This window comes from Lactuca virosa, chromosome 4, assembly GCF_052849685.1.
Source record: "Lactuca virosa cultivar CGN04683 chromosome 4, Lactuca_virosa_CGN04683_v6, whole genome shotgun sequence".
NCBI classification, from domain to species: Eukaryota; Viridiplantae; Streptophyta; class Magnoliopsida; order Asterales; family Asteraceae; genus Lactuca; species Lactuca virosa.
Window position 1 is genome coordinate 226,664,731 of NC_136429.1, and position 21,455 is coordinate 226,686,185.

Here is a 21,455-nt window from a genome sequence, read left to right on the forward strand (position 1 = left end):
TATACATGTTAAAGCTCTTAACATTAATTTAGGCATGCCAAAACTGATAAGCAATTTGAAGCTCACGATCACTATAAGGAAAAGTGGTATCAAAGACTGAAAAATCAATCTTAGATGGTTAATAATCGGGCATCCGATAGGGCTTAGAAGTCTTCAAAGAGTTTGAATTGGTCTTGTACTTTCGGTTGTAGCTAAGGATGGCGGTTTCTGCTATTGTGGAAAAAATAAAGAAAGAGGTAATGTAACAGAATCACTTCTTTTATTTTAAATTTGCATCGTAATGAAAGAGTAATCAAAATTGTGATATCTGTAAGATCAAATTTATGGTAAAGGTGATGAGACAAGCATATTCTGCCATGTAAGGGTGAGAAAGCCGGTTGGATTGGCAGCATGAAAACTCGCATGTTTAAGGACCCTGACATGATGTATAATAATGTTCATAATCTATTTTGAACAAATCTAATAGTTGGTCACCCATCATTGACATTAACCCGCATTCAGGGTGTCACATAGAATCTGTTGTAGGTTTGCTACAATTCAAACGTGTAAATTACAGCATAATAATTTACACACCCAATAGTAGAATCTATTGTACTTTCTATCTCATTTGGAAGTTCAAAGTCCTGAGGAAGGTGGCATATAGGAACGCGAAGAACACACAAAAACCAATTAAAACTGCAGCAACAGGACCCATAAAATCCAATTCAAAACCATAGTAGTCCTTGATATACCATGTGAGGGCCGGGTCAATTCCCATGCCAGGCACCTTAATCGTGTTATCCGCATCATGATACTGGGAAACAATGCAGCCATACACAGTCCACGCCATGGGGCAAATCCAGTAGTACCATACCCACCATCTAGGAATTTTCTATAATTTCAAGAATTCAACAATGGGTCACTAGCAAACATGAAACAAAAGAATACTAGAATGAGGGGTTTTTTCCCATTGCATTATATGCAGTGGCGGATCCAGAACGAAATCTAACTGGGGTCCATTATTGATAAAAAAAATACAAGTATAAAATTCTGAAATTTTTTAAAAAATTGGGTTATTTTCAGAAAAAAAATTATCAATAGGGGTATTTGATGTAAAAATGGGGGACAAAGAGGGGCTTTTTTAGTAAAAATCAGTTTTTTTTAGGGCTTTATAGTACTAAATGTGGTGGGACCCACCTCCAAATGGGCCATGCACCCCACTTAAAGTGACTGCCTTGTATGGGTAACCATATTTGTCCGGATAAAGTGTTGTACACATACGGTCATTTTCTTTTCTAGATTGAAAAACTAGTCAGAATGAGAGTAAATGACATTTTACGGTTACATTCTAACTAAAAAAAATTGTAATATTCATCAATGTTAACATTACAGGAGTTGAGAGGAAAAAGTGACAAATAGGTAGAGGGTTGGTCTCTTAATACATTAAGCCATTTTTTATTTTTGGCTTAACCCATTAAATCATTCTGTCCAGATTAAGGGAAAAAAAAGCCATATATAGCTATCTAGATTAAGTACTCAACCCTTTAAGCACACTAATTAAGAAAAACAACACATGAGTTGATTTAAAGGGAAGATGACTTACGGGTTGTGGGATATAAAACCCTGAAAAGATATTAAAAAGTAGGTAGAAACCAGCAGCGAATATGGCTGCTATTTGCTCGTTTGGCGTGATGGAAACAGTCATCATTCCATAGTATGTGAAGTAAAGGAACGAAAAGAAGTTGATGAAAAAAAACCAGAAGAATTTGGGTGCTGTCCATTCGAATGAGACCATGGCGTACACTATGAGAGTGTAATATGTTGTTTGAAGGAATACATATGGTATCTCCACAAACACCTGTTTAAAGAAAAGAAAGGGTAAGTTTGTAATTAAGTAAATTTTGTAAAAATTCTCTTACTTGTGCCATGGCGTATGGTAACGAAGAGTACATCCCAGCAGCTCTTTCACGATAAAAAACTATTCTTTCCGTGGCAATAACCGGCTGCACCGTTTGGCAATTGCTTACACCAATAAAAAATACAGCAGAATACATCGCTCCAATGGTTGTGCTGAGATCATTGCTGCTCGACCTGAAATTTATAAATATATATAATGGAGGGGAAAATGGTCATTTCACAAAGAAAAAGTAAAAAAAAAAAGAAGAAGACGCAAAGACTCACTTTTTGCTGCCGACTTTCCAGAATACGGTTCCAACCATGAGTGCACAAAGCAAAGTGAAGAAGAAACGGACAAGGTTATAATCGGGATTTTGCCAATAACTTCGCCACATTTTCCACAGACATGATGTGAATTGTCCCCACATAGATTGAGCATATTGTGTTTCAAAGTGAAGATCTTCAACACCTGGTGGAGGTACACTCAACTCCTTCACCATAGCCTTGTTCCTCCTGTTGATGATTTTATATGATTATAATATTAAATCACTACTTTTGATCACCACAAGGTAACAGGACATGGGGATGTTTTTTATTTTTATTTTCATTAAGTCATGTATGGGTAAAGTGAGTGAATGAGTAATGATGTTTATATGGATAAAATGTTGTATAGATAAGGTCTGATTCTTTTCTACATTCTGAATGAGATTAAATGACCCTTTTATCTTTGCACTAAAAAAAACTACACATTATCCATTAATTTTAACAATATTCATCAATTTTAATGGGAGAGGGGTTGGAGGAAAAAGAAGGGCAGGTAGGTAAAGCCATAAAGGTTTAATGTGTAATTCATTAAGCCAGATGTGTTTTTTTGGCTTAACCCATTAAGTCATTTGGTCAAGATTAAGTCAAAAAGAAAACAAACATGTACAGTTGTCCGGATTAAATGCGTAACCCATTAATTAATCTCATTAACGTTAGAAAAGGGTTAGTGAATATCAAAACAAACTTGTAGAATCTTATACATATTTTCCAAAATATTTAATTTCGACTCTCGACTCTATTTCCTAGGTTTCCACGAAATTAAATTTGGAATAATCCAAGAAATCAATATCCCGATTTAAGGCCAAATCAGAGATAAAAAAAAACACAAAATAATTTGTTTTATGTTCTTTGAGACAAGAAACTTTCGAGTAACGATAGAAAATGGTTAGTGAATATCAAAACAAACTTGTAGAATCTTATACATATTTTCCAAAATATTTAATTTCGACTCTCGACTCTATTTCCTAGGTTTCCACGAAATTAAATTTGGAATAATCCAAGAAATCAATATCCCGATTTAAGGCCAAATCAGAGATAAAAAAAAAACACAAAATAATTTGTTTTATGTTATTTGAGACAAGAAACTTCGAGAAAACATTAAAGGAAAGGGAAGGAAAATTTTGACCGAAAGAAAGGGAGGGGAAGGAAAATATTCGTTATACCGTGTTCCCGAGTTCGAAGGAAATGAAAAGAAATGAAAGGAAAGTTTTAAGTTTTTGTGTTCCTGAGTTAGGAGGAAAAAGAAAATAAAACATGAAATTTTCCTTCTTCTCACTTTCTTCCCAAATCCGCCCAATTTGGGAGGAAAATTTGGAAGGAAAATATGACTCCAAAATCCTTCCCCTCCCCTCACTTTCCTTCCATTAATGAAACTCGGGAACACGATTTTTCTTCCACACCCCTCACTTTCCCTCCATATCCTCCTATTTCCCTCCTTAAGTAGAACTCGGGAACAAGGCATAAGGAAAAAAAAACATCCCTTTAGAGAAAAAGTGAGAGGTGTGGTGAATGATGTTTTGAGAATACCCTTAGTCTTACTGTTGTCAAGGCGATGCACTGTAGTGGTCAGCAAAGTCAATGCCCAGTCGTATTTCTGTAGCAGCAGAGCTGACTTCCAACATCCATGTTGCTGGATTGTATTTTTCAGGGATCTTTGGAACCCCAGCAACTTCCTGTAAAACAGTTTATTTTAAGTAGAATTAACATTTTGTGATTATAATTCGTATATTATGCATGTAAAATACCTCAAAATGATCAATGACATTTTGAGAATGCCTTCCTAGTGGTCCCGCATAGATAACTTTTCCTCCTCTTTTCAGTAGCAGCAACTCATCAAAGGATTCAAAGATATCAATACTAGGCTGATGAATGGTGCAAACAACAGTTCTCCCTGTATCCACTGTGTTTCTTACAGCCCTCATAACAATGGCAGCTGCTCTTGCATCAAGTCCAGAAGTCGGTTCATCCATGAAAATAATGGATGGATTTGCAACAAGCTCCACTCCGATTGTTAACCTCTTTCTCTGTTCTGTTGACAAACCACTAACTCCTGGAAGTCCCACTATTGCATCCTTGATATTGTCTAGTTCAACTAGCTCCATCACTTCACGCACAAAAATCTGAATGCGAAAAAAAAAAGGTCAGAGGCCTTTATTTCTCTTTAATATTTTGCTTATTTCATCATTACGTTGTTACCGTTTTGTCTTCTTTGCTGATTTGTTTTGGGAGACGGAGGAAAGCAGAGTAGATTAAAGATTCTTGAACAGTGATTGTGGGAGAATGGATATCCGTTTGTTCACAATATCCAGAGATTCTTGCAAATGTTTCTTGTTTTTTAGGGAATCCTGATATTCTTATGTCTCCTTCGATATAACCACCTGTTTTTCTTCCTGCTAAAACGTCCATCAATGTAGTTTTACCAGCCCCACTTACTCCCATTAATGCAGTTAGGACTCCCGGCCTAAAGGCACCGGTTACATTAGAAAGTAATTGCAATATCTTTTCTGTCACCCCATGTTCTCTCATTTCCTGTGTAGCCAACAAATAATCGTCAAGTTCTTAGTTCCTAGATAAAGATTTAATTAACAATAACAACAGATCCATTACAGAAATGGGGTAAGGGGGAGGTTATGTAGACCCGAAGATCGAGTCTGCTACCATAAACATGCATGCCAAACAAGGACGTATAAATATGAAGATATAAGCAATAGAACAGAAAGTAACAAACAGATGCAAACAATAGAGCTGAAAGTAACAAATATGTAAATATGCAAATACAAGCAATAAAACAATAAAGCAATAGAGCATAAAGAAACATGTACATATGTAGTTACAAACAATAGTGGAATAAAGCAGAAAGTAACAAGTAGATAAAATCAACAGAGCCAGAAGTAAGAAGGATGTACATATGCAAATACTTAATGAAAGTAAGAGGGATAAATATGCAGATATTACTTGGAATTTTGTACTAGAAAAATAAAATATTGTTTTGTACTACTCCACTACTTTAACCTTATCTGAAACTCATATAGTATATATGCTATAAATGTTAGTAGCAACACAAATTAAAGTAGAAATGAACTTACATGAGGCATATCAACAAAATAGTTGATATTGTCAAATGACATGGCGTATGGAGTAAACTGAAGAACCATGCCCTTCTTAGCATCAGAAGTGCCTCTAGGATGTGATATTGGTTCTAGGTGTTGAGTGTGAATCCACGGAGATTATTGAGTGTGAATCCACAGAAAAGTTGGTCAAAAGTGGCAGAAAACAAGGGAAATGTTTTGAGGCTTTTTTCCCGGTTGTGTTTTTTGACTACTTCTGATTTCCATCTCTATATAAGAGATTCATCTGTATTTGTAAAACTTGTATCTAGAGTAACACAGAAAGAGTGCAGATTAGCACCAAGAAATATAAATTCCTAGTTACCGGTGGACGTAGGTCAGAGAAGGACCGAACCACGTTAAATCCCTCGTGTTCATCCTTGTGTTCTTGTTTTTCGTGAGCTCTGTGTGTGTTTAGAGTCGTGTGTTAAGTGTCTCGATCCTAACAAGTGGTATCAGAGCTTTGGTTTTAGCTCCAGAGGGTGATTTTCTGTTTTTGGTCGAAATTTTTTTCTCAAAAACGAATTTGGTGTAGACTGTTGGAAAGGTCTCGTTCCGCAGATTCCGAAAATATTTTTTCTGAATTTTTTCGACCACCGGAAGGCTCCTAAAATCACCGGTCAACGTTACTGTAGCTGTCGGATTCACTGTAGCAGTCCGCTGGAGAAGACGAAACTGTAGCACCAGATACTGTAGCAGTACGCCGGAGAAGAAGACACTGTAGCAGGCACTGTAGCACGACGTCAGCGGTGACGTAAGCAGACACTGTAGCACTACGTCAGCGGTAACGTCAGCAGACACTGTAGCAGGAACTGTAGCACTACGTCAGCGGTGACGTTAGCAGACACTGTAGCAACACTGAAAATTTGCAATTTGGCCCCTGAATTTCCAGAAAATTGCAAGATAGGTCATTGTTCTTTCAGAAAATGGCAGAAAGCAGTAAGCTTCAGATTGAGAAGTTTGATGGGAAAGATTTTGGTTGGTGGAAGATGCAAATTGAAGATTCGCTCGTGCAGAAAGACTTGGACGCAGTTTTAGGTAAAAAAACCGGAGGCGATGACACAGGCAAACTGGGAGACTTTGGATAAGAAGGCCAAGGCATTTATTAGACTGACGTTGTCAAAGGATGTTGCCTTCAACATTTTGAAGGAGACCTCGGCAAAGGGAATCATGGAGGTGTTGTCTAATATGTACGAGAAGCCGTCGGCAGCAAATAAAGTCTTCCTGATTCGGGAGCTAGTCAACACGAGGATGAGGGAAGGAAGTTCAGTTACAGTACACATCAACAATTTAAACTCGATTTTATCTAGACTTGGGTCAGTGGGAATAAAGTTCGAGGATGAAGTTCAAGCTTTACTATTGTTATCATCATTACCTGACAGTTGGTCTGGAACAGTTACAGCCGTTACTAGTTCCACAGGATCGAAAGGGCTCACTTTTGAGGGAATTCGGGATGTAATTCTAGGCGAAGACGTCAGACGAAGAAATTCCGGGGAATCATCAAGTGAACAATTGAATGCGGTCAGAGGTAGAAGAAATAACAGAGGTAGTGGGAGCGGGAACAGGAGAAGGAGTCAGTCGAGGACTCGAAATGATGTGACTTGTTGGAACTGTAAAGAGGTTGGACATTTCAGGAATCAATGTCCAAAAGACAAGAAAGAAGTTAACGTTGCAGTAGACCATTCAGATGATGATGTTTTGATCTGTAGTATGGAGAGCAATGTGAATTCCTTGGTTATGGATTCGGGTGCTTCATTTCACGCTACCCACATCCGTGAAGCACTGCGGAATCTGAAAGAAGGGGATTTTGGTAAGGTAAGACTGGCGAACGATGAGGTTCTTGATGTGACGAGCATAGGTGACTTAGATCTGAAGACTCCAGTCGGTCCATGGACTTTGAAGGATGTCCGGGTAATTCCAAGTCTGAAGAAACAGTTGATTTCTGTTGGGCAGTTGGATGAACAGGGACACGAGGTTAAGTTCAGGAATGGGCAGTGGAAGGTTGTCAAAGGAAATCTTGTGATAGCTCGTGGACATAAGAGGGGTTCATTATATATGGTCACTTTACCATCTGAGGGAGTAACCGTCCCAGTTCAGAAGAAAAACAAAATCCGGTTCATAGAGTCTCGTGGACAGAAGAAGGTTTGCTTTGCAGATGGCAAACCCAAAGTCACAGGTCAGATTCAGGTTGAACGTGTTTGGAACGGTTCAGAAAAACCAGTCAAGGGCATTCATAGCAGTGGGAGCATGGGCTTTGTTTCAGCTAGAATACCCAGAACACAGTGGGTTAAGAGAACCAGTATTCCATCTGTAAAAGTCTCTCCAGATTATCTGCTTCAAATGGAGAGTGTCGTTTGTTCTCAGGATGTTCTAGGATCGGGCAGTTCATTTCAGTGGGAGCCGGTGGAGACAGAGAACAGGTCAGTAGCAGACTTAGCCATGACTGATGTGTTGGAGCTAACGAAAGCTTCAACTGGCCTTCAGGTTAATTGAAGAGAAGGCCAGGGTAACTAGGAAGGAGTTAAGATCAAATTTTTTTTAATACAGATGCACAGTTGAAGCACATGTGAAGATTGTTCCGTGGCTTCAAGTGGGAGATTGTTGAGTGTGAATCCACGGAGATTATTGAGTGTGAATCCACAGAAAAGTTGGTCAAAAGTGGCAGAAAACAAGGGAAATGTTTTGAGGCTTTTTTCCCGGTTGTGTTTTTTGACTACTTCTGATTTCCATCTCTATATAAGAGATTCATCTGTATTTGTAAAACTTGTATCTAGAGTAACACAGAAAGAGTGCAGATTAGCACCAAGAAATATAAATTCCTAGTTACCGGTGGACGTAGGTCAGAGAAGGACCGAACCACGTTAAATCCCTCGTGTTCATCCTTGTGTTCTTGTTTTTCGTGAGCTCTGTGTGTGTTTAGAGTCGTGTGTTAAGTGTCTCGATCCTGACACTAGGTTGGTATTCTGACCTTCCATGGCTGCAGCTTCTTCCTTGGAGATAATTGCTTGTGGTTTTCCAGGGGCTAGTTAGTCAACAGAAGAATCATGAAGGTTAGTTAGTGCAAATATCAGTCATCCTTAGGGGTATCCATGGAAACTTACCTTCTAAATACATGAGAGCAATGGTAAAAAGAATATTGAACAGAAACATGAAACCAAGAAGAGCAGCAGCACCAATCCAGTAATGGCTTTCTTTAGTTGGGATGTCAAGGTTATTTAGCACTGCGTACCCCATGTTGGTTGAATTGTCTGAGCTCTGCCAGAAAGTGAAATATATATAAAGAGAAAAAGTTGAATTTTGGCTATGGCATTGGAAGTTTTTTCTGGTACATATAATTTTGGTATTTATATAATTATGACTGGCTATTACATGTTAACCGTTTTGAATGCATATATGGTATTCCAAAATGGACAATAATTTTCTTGTACACCTAGGATCCTGTCCCTGAACAAAAGAAAAATATTTACTTGCACACCTAGGTATACAAAATAATCAACATTTTTTATAATTATTAACTAAAAAATAATAAATATGAAACACACCTTTTTTTTTGTTCATAGATCCTAAATGTACAAAACAATAAATTAATAACCATCCAATATTCAACTTTTTCTGAAAATATAAGGGCGTGGTTGTGTAAAATTCTTTAATTTTCCAAAAAAAAAAAATCTTAGAAAAGTGAATTTGAAAACACTTTTGGCTTGACATTTTCTTGGAAAAGTTTTCAAAGAAGTTAGAATTTTCTATTACACCCCACCTTCACCGCCCCCACCAACACCCCCACACCCATCCCACCCCCAACAATCACAAACCCAAGAAAACCGAAAACATTTTTCCACAACTAAAAAGTACCTAGGGTTTTTTGGAATTTGCATTTTGAGTTAAGAATTACTTGACTTACCCTTTTGCTTGTCCACCTAGGATCAAGAAACTCGTTTATAGCAAATGCTTTGAAGCCATAAGACAGAGGTGAAATCCAGTATGCCCACTCCCACCAATTTGGAATCCGGGTTTTAGGAAGTATAAAACCACCTAACAGAAATATAAGTAAAAGTACAACAGCTCCTCCTGTGTTAGAAATATTCATTGTCTTACAAACCCCAGCAATTAGCCTAAACAGCCCTGCTGCCACATTCTGGATCAAGAAAACCAACAGAAGATGCTTGAAGAACCTGTAAACCAAATTAGTTTAGTATATATAAGTATGAAAAAGGTTTAGATTGAAATTTATGTTAAAGATCATCACTAGCCCAATAGAACAAATATTATCTAGAAGACTTTAGCTTGTTCTAGAACGCTCTAGAAGATTCTAGAACATTATGGAAGACTATGGAAGACTCCGGAATATACCGGAAGAGTCTAGAATACTCTAGAACGACATGGAAGACCCTGGAAGGTTATGGATCATTCTAGAAGACACTGGAGCAACCTAGACCTCTCCAGAACATGGTAGAATATTCTAGAAACATATGGAAGCATATAGAGTATGTTAGATATTTCTAGAGTTATCTAGTAGGTAGTAAGTGTATACTAGTATCTAGAACCTTCCTAAGAGGCCTATAAATAGGTGTGGAGCTCATTTGCTCCAAACCATCCAAGAAAGCCTCAAAGAGAGCAAAGTGTGTAGTAGTCTCACAAAGTGTAAGGTCTTCTTAAGTGTCTTAATAAAAGTCTTTTTTGTTTCCCATACAAAGAGTCGTGTTCAACAATCTGGTATCAGAGCAAGGTTTCTTGATAGTGAGAACGAGTGATTCTCGTTGTATCGTGAGTAGTTTGTGACTCTGCAAGTTTAGTGTCGAAACTAGCTTGTTTGGTATTACCGAGGTACTGCCAACACGATGGGTGATCTCCAAGTCGTCGGAGGAATCAAGAAACTCAACAACAACAACTACAAAACATGGGAAACATGTATGAAGTCCTACTTACAAGGACAAGATCTATGGGAGGTCGTTGGCGGAAGCAAAACCACGCCTCCGGAGGAAGATGTTAATGGCGCTCTACGCAAATGGAAAATCAAAGCAGGCAAAGCAATGTTTGCCTTGAAGACCACAATCGAAGAAGAGATGTTGGAGCATATTCGGGACGAGAACACACCGAAAGAAGCTTGGGACACGTTTGTGACGCTTTTCTCAAAGAAGAATGATACAAGACTACAACTTTTGGAGAACGAGCTATTATCAATCTCACAACGTGACATGACGATTGCTCAATATTTCCACAAGGTCAAGTCGATATGTCGGGAGATTACTGAACTAGATCCGCAATCCGTCATTACAGAAGCTCGAATGAAGAGGATCATCATCCATGGACTGAGGCCGGAATATAGAAGCTTCGTTACTGCTGTACAAGGATGGCCCGTTCAACCATCACTTGTAGACTTTGAGAATTTGTTGGCCAGCCAAGAAGCTATGGCTAAGCAAATGGGAGGCATCACGCTGAAGAGTGAAGAAGAAGCACTCTACACAAGTAAAAGTCGGAGAAATTTCAAGCCACCTTCTAAAGAAGGATACAAAAATGCTGACAAATGGAAGAGTCAGCCAGGAACCTCACAACCATGGAGATCTCAAAAGACCGACAATAAGAGTTCTCGGGGGAGGAGGTTCGAAGGCAACTGCAACAATTGTGGAAAGTGGGGCCACATGTCCAAAGATTGTTGGTCAAAGAAAAAGTCTGTGGAAAGCAATGTCGTAACTTCCAAAAAGGAAATAGAGGATGAATGGGATGCTGAGGCATTATGCGCCATAGAAGAAAACGAGTTGGCGCTCATGGCAATGATGGGAGAGCGTATCAACTATGAGAATGACTGGATCATTGATTCAGGATGCTCCAATCACATGACTGGTGATCAGAACAAACTACAAGACGTGAAGGAGTACAAAGGGAGTCGCATGGTACTTACAGCCAACAATGCACGACTTCCAATTGCTCAGATTGGCAAAACAACGATCATGCCTGGTAATAAATCTGACATGGTGTCACTACATAATGTCTATCACGTGCCAGGTATGAAGAAGAACTTGTTATCGGTATCGCAACTAACATCATCAGGAAACTACGTCTTGTTTGGCCCACAAGATGTGAAGGTCTATCGAGATCTTAAAATATCAGAAAAGCCAACAATGGAAGGACGGAGAGTGGAGTCCGTCTATGTTCTCTCCGCAGAGTCTGCCTATGTAGATAAGACTCGTAAGAACGAGACAGCAGATCTATGGCATGCACGGCTGGGACATGTTGGTTATCACAAGTTGAAGGTAATAATGGAGAAATCCATGCTCAGTGGCTTACCTCAACTTGAAGTTAAAACAGATGTTGTTTGTGCTGGATGTCAGTATGGTAAAGCTCATCAATTACCATACAAGGAGTCAAATTTTAGAGCAAAGAAGCCACTAGAGTTAATTCACTCGGATGTGTTCGGTCTAGTCAAGCAGACATCAATTAGCGGGATGCGGTACATGGTGACATTCATTGATGATTATTCGAGATATGTGTGGGTTTTCTTCATGAAAGAAAAATCTGAAACATTCTCAAAGTTTCTAGAATTCAAGACAACGGTCGAAGGAGAAGTGAGAAAGAAGATTCGGTGTCTACGCTCAGACAATGGAGGAGAATACACCTTGGAAGAATTCAATAGCTATCTAAAAGAATGTGGTATACGTCATCAATTCACATGTGCCAACACACCTCAACAAAATGGTGTAGCTGAGAGAAAGAATCGACATCTTGCAGAAATTTGTCGAAGCATGCTACACGCGAAGAATGTCCCAGGAAGATTTTGGGCTGAAGCAATGCGAACTGCTGCCCATGTGATCAATAAACTTCCCCAACCAAGGTTAGGTTTCATCTCACCATTTGAGACACTATGGAACATGAAACCTACTGTTAGCTACTTTCGAGTATTTGGTTGTGTCTGCTACGTATTTGTACCTAGTCATTTACGTAGCAAGTTTGACAAGAAAGCAGTCAGGTGTATATTTGTTGGATATGACAATCAAAGAAAAGGATGGAGGTGTTGTGATCCAACAAGCGGAAGATGCTACACTTCAAGAGATGTAGTGTTCGATGAAGCATCTTCATGGTGGTCCTTAGAGAAGAAAGTATTACCAGACTCGGAAAATATTGAAGAAGTTTTAAAACAAAAGATGGGGGAGCAAACTACACACATTTGGTCAAGTGTTGATACACCTGAAGATCCGAGCGACACTGATGTCATTGAGCAAGAAGTAACTCAAACAAGTAATGCCGGTGAAAGGGAGACGCCGCCTCCACAACTTCGAAGGACGGAAAGAATCCGAAAGCCTAATCCCAAGTATGCTAATGCGGCTATTTTAGAAGACGGTGTTAAAGAGCCGGAGACATATGAAGAAGCAATTAAGAATAAAGCTTGGCAGAAGGCAATGGAAGAAGAAGTTACAGCCTTAAAGCAGAATCAAACGTGGGAACTGGTACCAAGACCAAGAGATATAAAACCCATTTCCTGCAAGTGGGTTTATAAATTAAAGCGACGCACAGATGGATCAATTGAAAGATACAAGGCTCGTTTGGTGGCTCGAGGGTTCTCACAACAATATGGATTGGACTATGATGAAACATTTAGTCCAGTGGCGAAGATAACTACTGTACGGGTGCTGCTAGCTCTTGCAGCTAGTAAAGACTGGAAATTATGGCAGATGGATGTGAAGAATGCTTTCCTGCGTGGAGAATTAGATCGGGAGATCTACATGAACCAACCAAAGGGATTTGAGGATGCAGTTAATCCCACTCATGTGTGCAAGCTGAGAAAAGCTCTTTACGGATTGAAGCAGGCACCAAGAGCCTGGTATGGTAAGATTGCTGAATTTCTTACCCGAAGTGGTTATTCAGTTGCACATGCTGACTCAAGCCTGTTTGTTAAAGAAAAAGAAGGGAAGTTGGCAATTGTGTTGGTTTATGTGGATGACTTGATCATCACCGGGGATGACGAAAGAGAAATCCATCAAACAAGAGAAAATCTATCGGTGCGATTCCAAATGAAAGAGCTGGGGGAGCTTAAACACTTCTTGGGGTTAGAAGTTGATCGTACAAAGGAAGGGTTGTTCCTCTGCCAACAAAAGTATACAAGAGATATACTTCAAAAGTTTGGCATGTTGGAGTGTAAGCCAGTATCAACACCAATAGAGCCAAATACCAAGATATGTGCTCATGAAGGAAAAGAGTTGGACGATGGAACGATGTATCGACAACTAGTAGGTAGTCTTATCTACCTAACTTTATCTCGGCCTGACATTGCTTATGCAGTTGGAGTTATGAGTCGATACATGCAAAATCCGAAGAAACCTCATTTGGATGCTGCCCGACGGATCTTAAGATATGTCAAAGGTACAATTGACTATGGTCTCTTGTATAAAAAAGGAGAAGACTGCAAGTTGGTTGGATATTGTGATGCTGACTATGCAGGAGACCATGATACCCGAAGATCAACCACTGGGTATGTGTTCAAGCTTGGGTCGGGGCCAATATCATGGTGTAGTAAAAGACAACCAACCGTATCATTGTCAACCACAGAAGCGGAGTACAAAGCAGCGGCCGTAGCAGCTCAAGAAAGTACATGGTTGGTACTCCTAATGGAGGACTTACATCAAAAAGTTGACTATGCGGTACCACTTCACTGCGATAACCAATCTGCAATTCGGCTGGCAGAAAATCCAGTATTTCATGCTAGAACAAAGCATGTGGAAGTGCATTATCACTTTATCAGAGAGAAAGTCTTGATGGAAGAAATTGAGATGCGACAGATCAAGACCGATGACCAAATAGCAGACTTGTTCACCAAAGGACTGAGTATTGGAAAATGTGAAGGTTTTCGCTGTCAGCTTAACATGGTACGAAGAATGAGGGCTAGTGCTGAGGGGGAGTGTTAAAGATCATCACTAGCCCAATAGAACAAATATTATCTAGAAGACTTTAGCTTGTTCTAGAACGCTCTAGAAGATTCTAGAACATTATGGAAGACTATGGAAGACTCCGGAATATACCGGAAGAGTCTAGAATACTCTAGAACGACATGGAAGACCCTGGAAGGTTATGGATCATTCTAGAAGACACTGGAGCAACCTAGACCTCTCCAGAACATGGTAGAATATTCTAGAAACATATGGAAGCATATAGAGTATGTTAGATATTTCTAGAGTTATCTAGTAGGTAGTAAGTGTATACTAGTATCTAGAACCTTCCTAAGAGGCCTATAAATAGGTGTGGAGCTCATTTGCTCCAAACCATCCAAGAAAGCCTCAAAGAGAGCAAAGTGTGTAGTAGTCTCACAAAGTGTAAGGTCTTCTTAAGTGTCTTAATAAAAGTCTTTTTTGTTTCCCATACAAAGAGTCGTGTTCAACAATTTACCCTCCACCTATTTTTCATGCATGTATTCATTTAGTCTCTTAACTTTTTTTATAGATAAGGTCTTGATGAAAATAACGAAAGTAGTTAGTTAATTAATTACCTGCCAGCATCAGGGGCGAGGTCAACACCAAAGTATAAAATCCCACACCACATAATACTCTCTACTATAGATATAGGAATACGTAGCAAGAAAGCTGGAAGAGTGAAAGCCCATGGCGGGTGGAACATGAGGTCCCTTTGCTTGTAAATTACTGGAAGTCTCATGATGATTAGTGACAGATCAGCAAAACCATTAAACATGTTGATGAGCAGACTGTTCAAAAGTGCCCCTACGTAAATCACACCATCTTGTTCATTCCTGTGGTGCATTGTGGTCCTAAGATACAAAGTTGTGGCAATAAATGCTACAAACACGATTTGTATAGACTTGAAAATGTAAATGAAAGCGTTTCTCTTCATTAGTAGCAACTCTTTATCCCATGAGGCTTTAAGGAGCTCCATTTTGGGGACTAAGTATTTTTCAAAAACTAGAGCAGCGTTATGGCTTTCGCTTTTGTCGTATGGAATTGACAACTCTCTTTTCAGCTTCTCCCCCACATGGAAACACTTGAATCTTTCATTAAATTCACTAACTGGTATATATCTATACGGTTTTCTTTTATCTGCCCAATATTGTTGTTGGTCCTTCTTAGATGTAACCTAGCACGGAGATACAAAATGTTAAAAAAAAATAGATGTAATCAAACAGGACAATTGTAGCACCAGCAAATCCCAATCCTAAATGGGTACAAGGTTGTACTTGTACGTTTTGGCTAATGTTGAATTTATGTGGAGGTCATGCCGAAATTTCAGTAGGAATGTTTACCTCTTGCAAGAAGTCAGCAATGCCCTTTCTCTCTGGACATATGAATCCACAACTCTCAAAGAACTCAAGAACATTTTCCCGTGGGCCCTGATACACGATCTGGCCCTCGGATAGAAGGATGATGTCATCGAATAGATCGAATGTCTCGGGGGCAGGTTGTAGTAGCGACATTAAGATTGTTGACTCGGTGAGGTGTACAATTTGCTGCAAGCACTTGACTATCTGAAAGGTAGTGGAACTGTCTAGACCTGTTGATATCTCGGCCATAAACAAAGTTTTTGCTGGTCCAACAAGCATCTCACCTGAGTCCGGTATTTAGCAATTCAGCTACTTTATCCATACAGTAGTTAATGTGAAAAAAAGAAAAAAATTAACCTGTGGTTACACGCTTCTTTTGTCCTCCGGAGATACCTCGTCTCATTTGATCTCCAACAAATGTGTCACGGCATATATCTAGGCCCAATATCTGTTTTGGTTTTAAAAAGATATAAATATTGTTTGTGTCCTACATCGACTTGATACAGTTTTATATAAGTTGGCAGTCTGTTGTTTCACCTCAAGGGCTCTTTTGGAGATACAACTTGGGACTGATCACACTAATCTAATGAACAAATATTTTTGAATTAGGGGTGGAAAGGTCAGATAATAAAGATTCATACTTACTCTTAGAGTGTAGTAAGTAATCAAACTACTCTCGTCTGCTTCAATGGCAGTTGCCTTCATGTAAAGATCTACTTCAGCTTCTGGGGTGATACCTGCTTCTTTTTCTCTTCTTGCGAGCTCCGTTAGCAGTTCTGTATTTCATTGTTTGGTTATAAATCATATCTGTTGACGCATGAGACCTTTTGTGTCCCCACATTTAGTTCTTCACCTGTTTTAACTCTTTCATTTAAAGTTTTGCATCAGTTAAGAAGATGTTAGGTTGTAAGAGACCTCTTAAATACTTCACATCGACTATAAATACTTCACATCGACTATAAATATTGTTCCTGTTCAGTTTGGTGTTATCATCCTTTCATGAAATAAAAAGAACAAAGCTTTCCTCTCTGTTTTCACCCTTCTTAGAATTATCTATTTCTAACAAGTGGTATCAAAGCAACAAGGATCTTAAGGGCCAGAAAATCAATCCAGTTTGCAAGAATGGCCGGTACATCTGCAATAACATTCTCTACATCAGCACCTCCTGTCTTTGATGGAGAAAATTATGAATACTGGTGCATTAAAATGAAGCTCTTCTTAAAAGCGAACGCACAATGGGAGATAGTGGAAACTGGCTTTCAACAAAAAGCTGAAGGAGTCCAGTATACAGAAGCTCAATTACAGCAGTTGAAGGAAGATGAGCTTAAAGACGCCAAAGCTTTGTCCTATATACTTAACGTTGTCACACACACCATATTTCCCATAATTATGCGAGCATTATCTGCAAAATCAGCATGGCAATCCCTTGAGGAGGAGTTTCAAGGGGATGAGAGAGTAAGAACCGCTCGCCTAAATTATCTAAGAAAAGATTTTGAAAATATGAAAATGAAGGAGAATGAAGATACAAAGGTTTACACTTCTAGATTACTTGAAGTTGTAAACCAAATGAAAACTTACAGAGAAGACATCTCTAATGCAATAATTGTGCAAAAAATTCTTGCGACGTTGACCAATAGGTACAATACAATCGCCACTATAATTGAAGAATCAAAGGATTTATCCCAACTTAGCGTTACAGAGCTGATGAGTTCTTTGCAACTACACGATCAAAAACTCAAAAAAGCAACAGAAAGTTCATCCGAAGAAGTCTTCCGGTCCAATGATAAACAAAAGCAATCAGGTCCTAAAAACAACTCTTGGAAGAAGAAAAGTTATGGAGATTCCAGCGAAAATCATAAAAAACAAGCTCTACAATCAGAAGGAAAATTTCCTCCTTGTGGAACTTGTAAGAAGACAAATCATGCAGAAAAAGATTGCTATTTCAAAGGGAACCTCAATGTCGACATTGCATGAAATATGGTCATGTCGAAAAAGATTGTAGACAAAAGCAAAAGGAGTCCAAGGCAGAAGCGCAATTCTCAAGTACCAACATGGATGAAGATTATCTGTTTTGTGCGCGCCAAGCATCAGCCTCGAGCAACAAGGAAATTTGGTTTATCGACAGCGGCTGCACTAATCATATGACAAATAATTCAAGCATCTTCTGCATGTTGGATTACTCTGTCAAAGTACCGGTGCGTATGGGGAATGGAGTTGTTTCTAAGTCCTTAGGCAAGGGTACTATTGCTGTGGAAACAAATGAAGGTACGAAATATATCAATGATGTTCTTCTTGTTCCGGATCTTGCTGAGAATTTTCTTAGCGTGTCTCAAATGATTAAGAACTGATACTCAGTTCTCTTTAAGGATGACCGTTGCACTATAAAAGATCCTGCAAAGAAAAAGATTGTTGAAGTTGTGGTGGAGAATAAAAGCTTCCCTTTGATATGGAAATATCCTTCAGAGAAATTAAACAGAGCTAATATGGAAAGTACCTGGTTGTGGCATAGAAGATATGGGCACTTCAATGTACGCGCATTAAATTACCTACATAAGAAGGGTATGGTTAGGGACTTTCCCTCGATCCATGTTTCAAAAGATGTTTGTGAGCCTTGCCTACTCGGGAAGCAACATAAACTACCATTTTAGAAAGGACAAGCTTAGAGAGCAAAGGGAAAGTTAGAACTCGTGCATACAGATGTATGTGGTCCCCAAAGAACAACATCTCTTAATGGGAACAAATATTTCATCTTGTTCATTGATGATTTCAGTCGGATGACTTGGGTGTATTTCATGAAGGAAAAATCAGAAGTTTTTAGCATTTTCAAGAAGTTTAGAATTCTTGCTGAAACTCAAAGTGGTTGCAAGTTGAAAATGTTGAGATCTGATCGAGGAAAGGAGTATACTGCGGTGGAATTTGATAGATTTTGTGAAGATGAAGGCGTCGAACGACAACTTACAGTCGCGTACACGCCTCAGCAAAATGGAGTTTCCGAAAGAAAGAACAGAACCGTCATGGAAATGGCCAGATGCATACTCGCAGAAAAGAAAATGCCAAAGAAATTTTGGGCGGATGCTGTTTACACAGCCGTATATCTGCTAAATAGACTACCTACTAAGGCGGTTCATGAGAAAACTCCAATTGAAGCCTGGAATGGGAAAAGGCCAACAGCAAAACATTTAAAAGTATTTGGTTCAGTTTGCTACGTTCACATCCCGTCCCAGAAAAGAAGCAAGCTTGATGAAAATTCAGAAAAAGGAATCTTTATCGGTTATGACTCAAAGTCAAAAGGTTACAGGATTTATAACCTAAACACCGAGAAGGTCATCGTGAGTAGAGACGTGGAAGTGGATGAAGATGCAATCTGGAATTGGGAAGAGGGAAAGCTTGAAAGGAAAATGAATGTAGTCTATGATCCTCCTCATCAACAAAAACCTCAAGAATCATATGAGGTTAACAACAATGATGTGCATTCTGATTCTCATACGCCTCCGTCATCTCCTACACATGCAGACTCACCAACATCGGGTTCAAACTCAAAAAATGTCACAGGTCCTAGAGGTAAAAGATCACTTTCTGATGTATATGAAGACTGTCCAATTATTCACTTAGATGTTGAACAGTGTGAGAGGTGTTTCTTTGCTACTGATGTGCCACACGATTATTCTGAAGCCTCAAAACACAAACAATGGCAAGATGCTATGGAGAACGAAATGAAAATGATAGAGAAAAATAAAACATGGGAGTTGGTCGATAGGCCAAGCGATCGAAAGGTGATTGGCGTGAAATGGGTCTACAAAACTAAGTTAAACCCTGATGGAACTATCTGCAAACACAAGGCTAAATTGGTCGTTAAGGGATACTCACAACAAGCGGGTATAGACTATGGAGACACTTTCGCTCCTGTGGCTAGACATGACACCATAAGGACACTAATTGCATTAGCAGCTCAAGAAAGGTGGAAAATATTTCAACTTGATGTTAAATCTGCATTTCTAAATGGCGAACTTGAGGAAGATATTTACGTCGAGCAACCATATGGATTCATTGTTGAAGGGAAAGAAGAGAAGGTGTGCAAACTGAAAAAAGCTCTCTATGGCCTAAAACAGGCCCCGCGCGCTTGGTACAGTAAAATAGACTCTTATCTCGTTGAGCAAGGCTTTGAGAGAAGCAAAAATGAGCACACTTTGTACATAAAGAAGCAAGGAAAAAATGATTTGCTTATTATATCCCTCTATGTCGATGATCTTCTTGTTACAGGAAATAATTCAAAGATGATCCTTACATTCAAGGAGGAGATGAAAAAGAAGTTCGAGATGACTGACTTGGGTTTAATGAATTACTTTCTTGGCATGGAGGTTCAACAATCAGAAGATGGGATTTTTATTTCCCAAATCAAGTATGCAGAAGATATCCTCAAGAAGTTCAAAATGCAGTGTTCCAAAGTAGTAGCAACACCCCTTGTGGTAAATGAAAAGTATTCTAGAAATTATGGAAGCAAAAAGATTGATCCTAGACAGTACAGGAGCTTAGTTGGAAGCTTGTTATACTTGACAGCAACACGACCAGATTTAATGTTTTCTGCAAGCATATTGTCAAGGTGATAGTGACTGGGGTGGTTCCCAAGATGACATGAAAAGCACCTCAGGTTATGCCTTCTCATTTGGCTCGGGAGTGTTTTCGTGGATTTCCAAGAAACAAGAAGTTGTAGCTCAGTCCACTGCAGAGGCTGAATATATTGCAGCTTCAGCTACTGCTAATCAAGCTGTATGGTTGAGGAAGATCTTTGCAGACATGGGATTCAAGCAAGATTATGCTACTGATGTGTTCGTTGACAATAAATCAGCCATTTCCATTTCAAAAAATCCAGTTTGTTTCAGCAAGACAAAACACATGAAGGTCAAGTTCTATGCACTTCGAGATGATCAATAGGAAAAACTTGTGAAGCTTGTCCATTGCCCCTCAGAGTTTCAACTTGCAGATATTCTAACCAAAGCCTTGCCAAAAGGGAAGTTTGAGTTCCCTCGATCCAAACTTGGTGTTACAGCAAAAGTCTCAAGGAGGAGTGTTGACGCATGAGATCTTTTGTGTCCCCACATTTAGTTCTTCACCTGTTTTAACTCTTTCATTTAAAGTTTTGCATCAGTTAAGAAGATGTTAGGTTGTAAGAGACCTCTGAAATACTTCACATCGACTATAAATATTGTTCCTGTTCAGTTTGGTGTTATCATCCTTTCATGAAATAAAAAGAACAAAGCTTTCCTCTCTGTTTTCACCCTTCTTAGAATTATCTATTTCTAACAATATCTTATTGTTTCAAGAATTGAAATTGATAGTATAACTTTCTCTAAGAGCATACATAGTATGCGCTTTTTCAAGAGCTTATTGGGTTCAATAAGCTATGAAAGTAAAGCTATTGTGGAAGCTTTTTCACATTGCTTGTAAATTTACAACCTCAATGGATAAAGACTTTTCATATTTTTGATACTACTTGATTCATTTACTTTACAAATTGATATTGCTATTGTTAGGAATTAACCGAGATTGTTAGTTAATGGTAGTTACCGTTAGTTATGTTAATTTCTGATATTTATTACTTGTTATTAATTGTAATTAGATCGACATTTATATATGAACCATATATTGTAATGGTTTGTAAAGCACTGTGTTGGTTGGAATATGTCCAACCGTCTGATCAATATGTATATAAAATTATGTATTAGTTAGGCTGTATATACATACTATATATCAATAAGAAGATTAGTTTGGTGTATATTATCTTATCCTTAATTTGTTTGAAACTTTATCTAAGGAGTCTCACGCGAATATATATAGTTGTAGTTGTGGAAGAATCATCAAAAGATTTATTTACTTTATCATTAGAAAATCTC

The 21,455-nt window shown here is 38.7% G+C and overlaps 1 pseudogene across 1 annotated transcript in view; it reads right to left on the bottom strand.

Annotated features, from left to right (window-relative positions):
• Positions 1-447: 447 nt before the first annotated feature.
• Positions 448-21,455, bottom strand: part of LOC145105669 (ABC transporter G family member 29-like) — a 29,054-nt pseudogene continuing 8,046 nt past the window's right edge. The window contains exons 4-18 of the transcript XR_013707389.1: positions 16,210-16,340; positions 15,922-16,012; positions 15,547-15,848; positions 14,782-15,380; positions 9,208-9,478; positions 8,408-8,561; positions 8,201-8,328; positions 5,286-5,414; positions 4,396-4,728; positions 3,945-4,319; positions 3,739-3,872; positions 2,161-2,388; positions 1,899-2,070; positions 1,583-1,837; positions 448-871 (exon numbers count right to left, since the gene is read on the bottom strand). The product of XR_013707389.1 is annotated as an ABC transporter G family member 29-like (transcript). The remainder of the gene's footprint in view (positions 872-1,582; positions 1,838-1,898; positions 2,071-2,160; positions 2,389-3,738; positions 3,873-3,944; positions 4,320-4,395; positions 4,729-5,285; positions 5,415-8,200; positions 8,329-8,407; positions 8,562-9,207; positions 9,479-14,781; positions 15,381-15,546; positions 15,849-15,921; positions 16,013-16,209; positions 16,341-21,455) is intronic.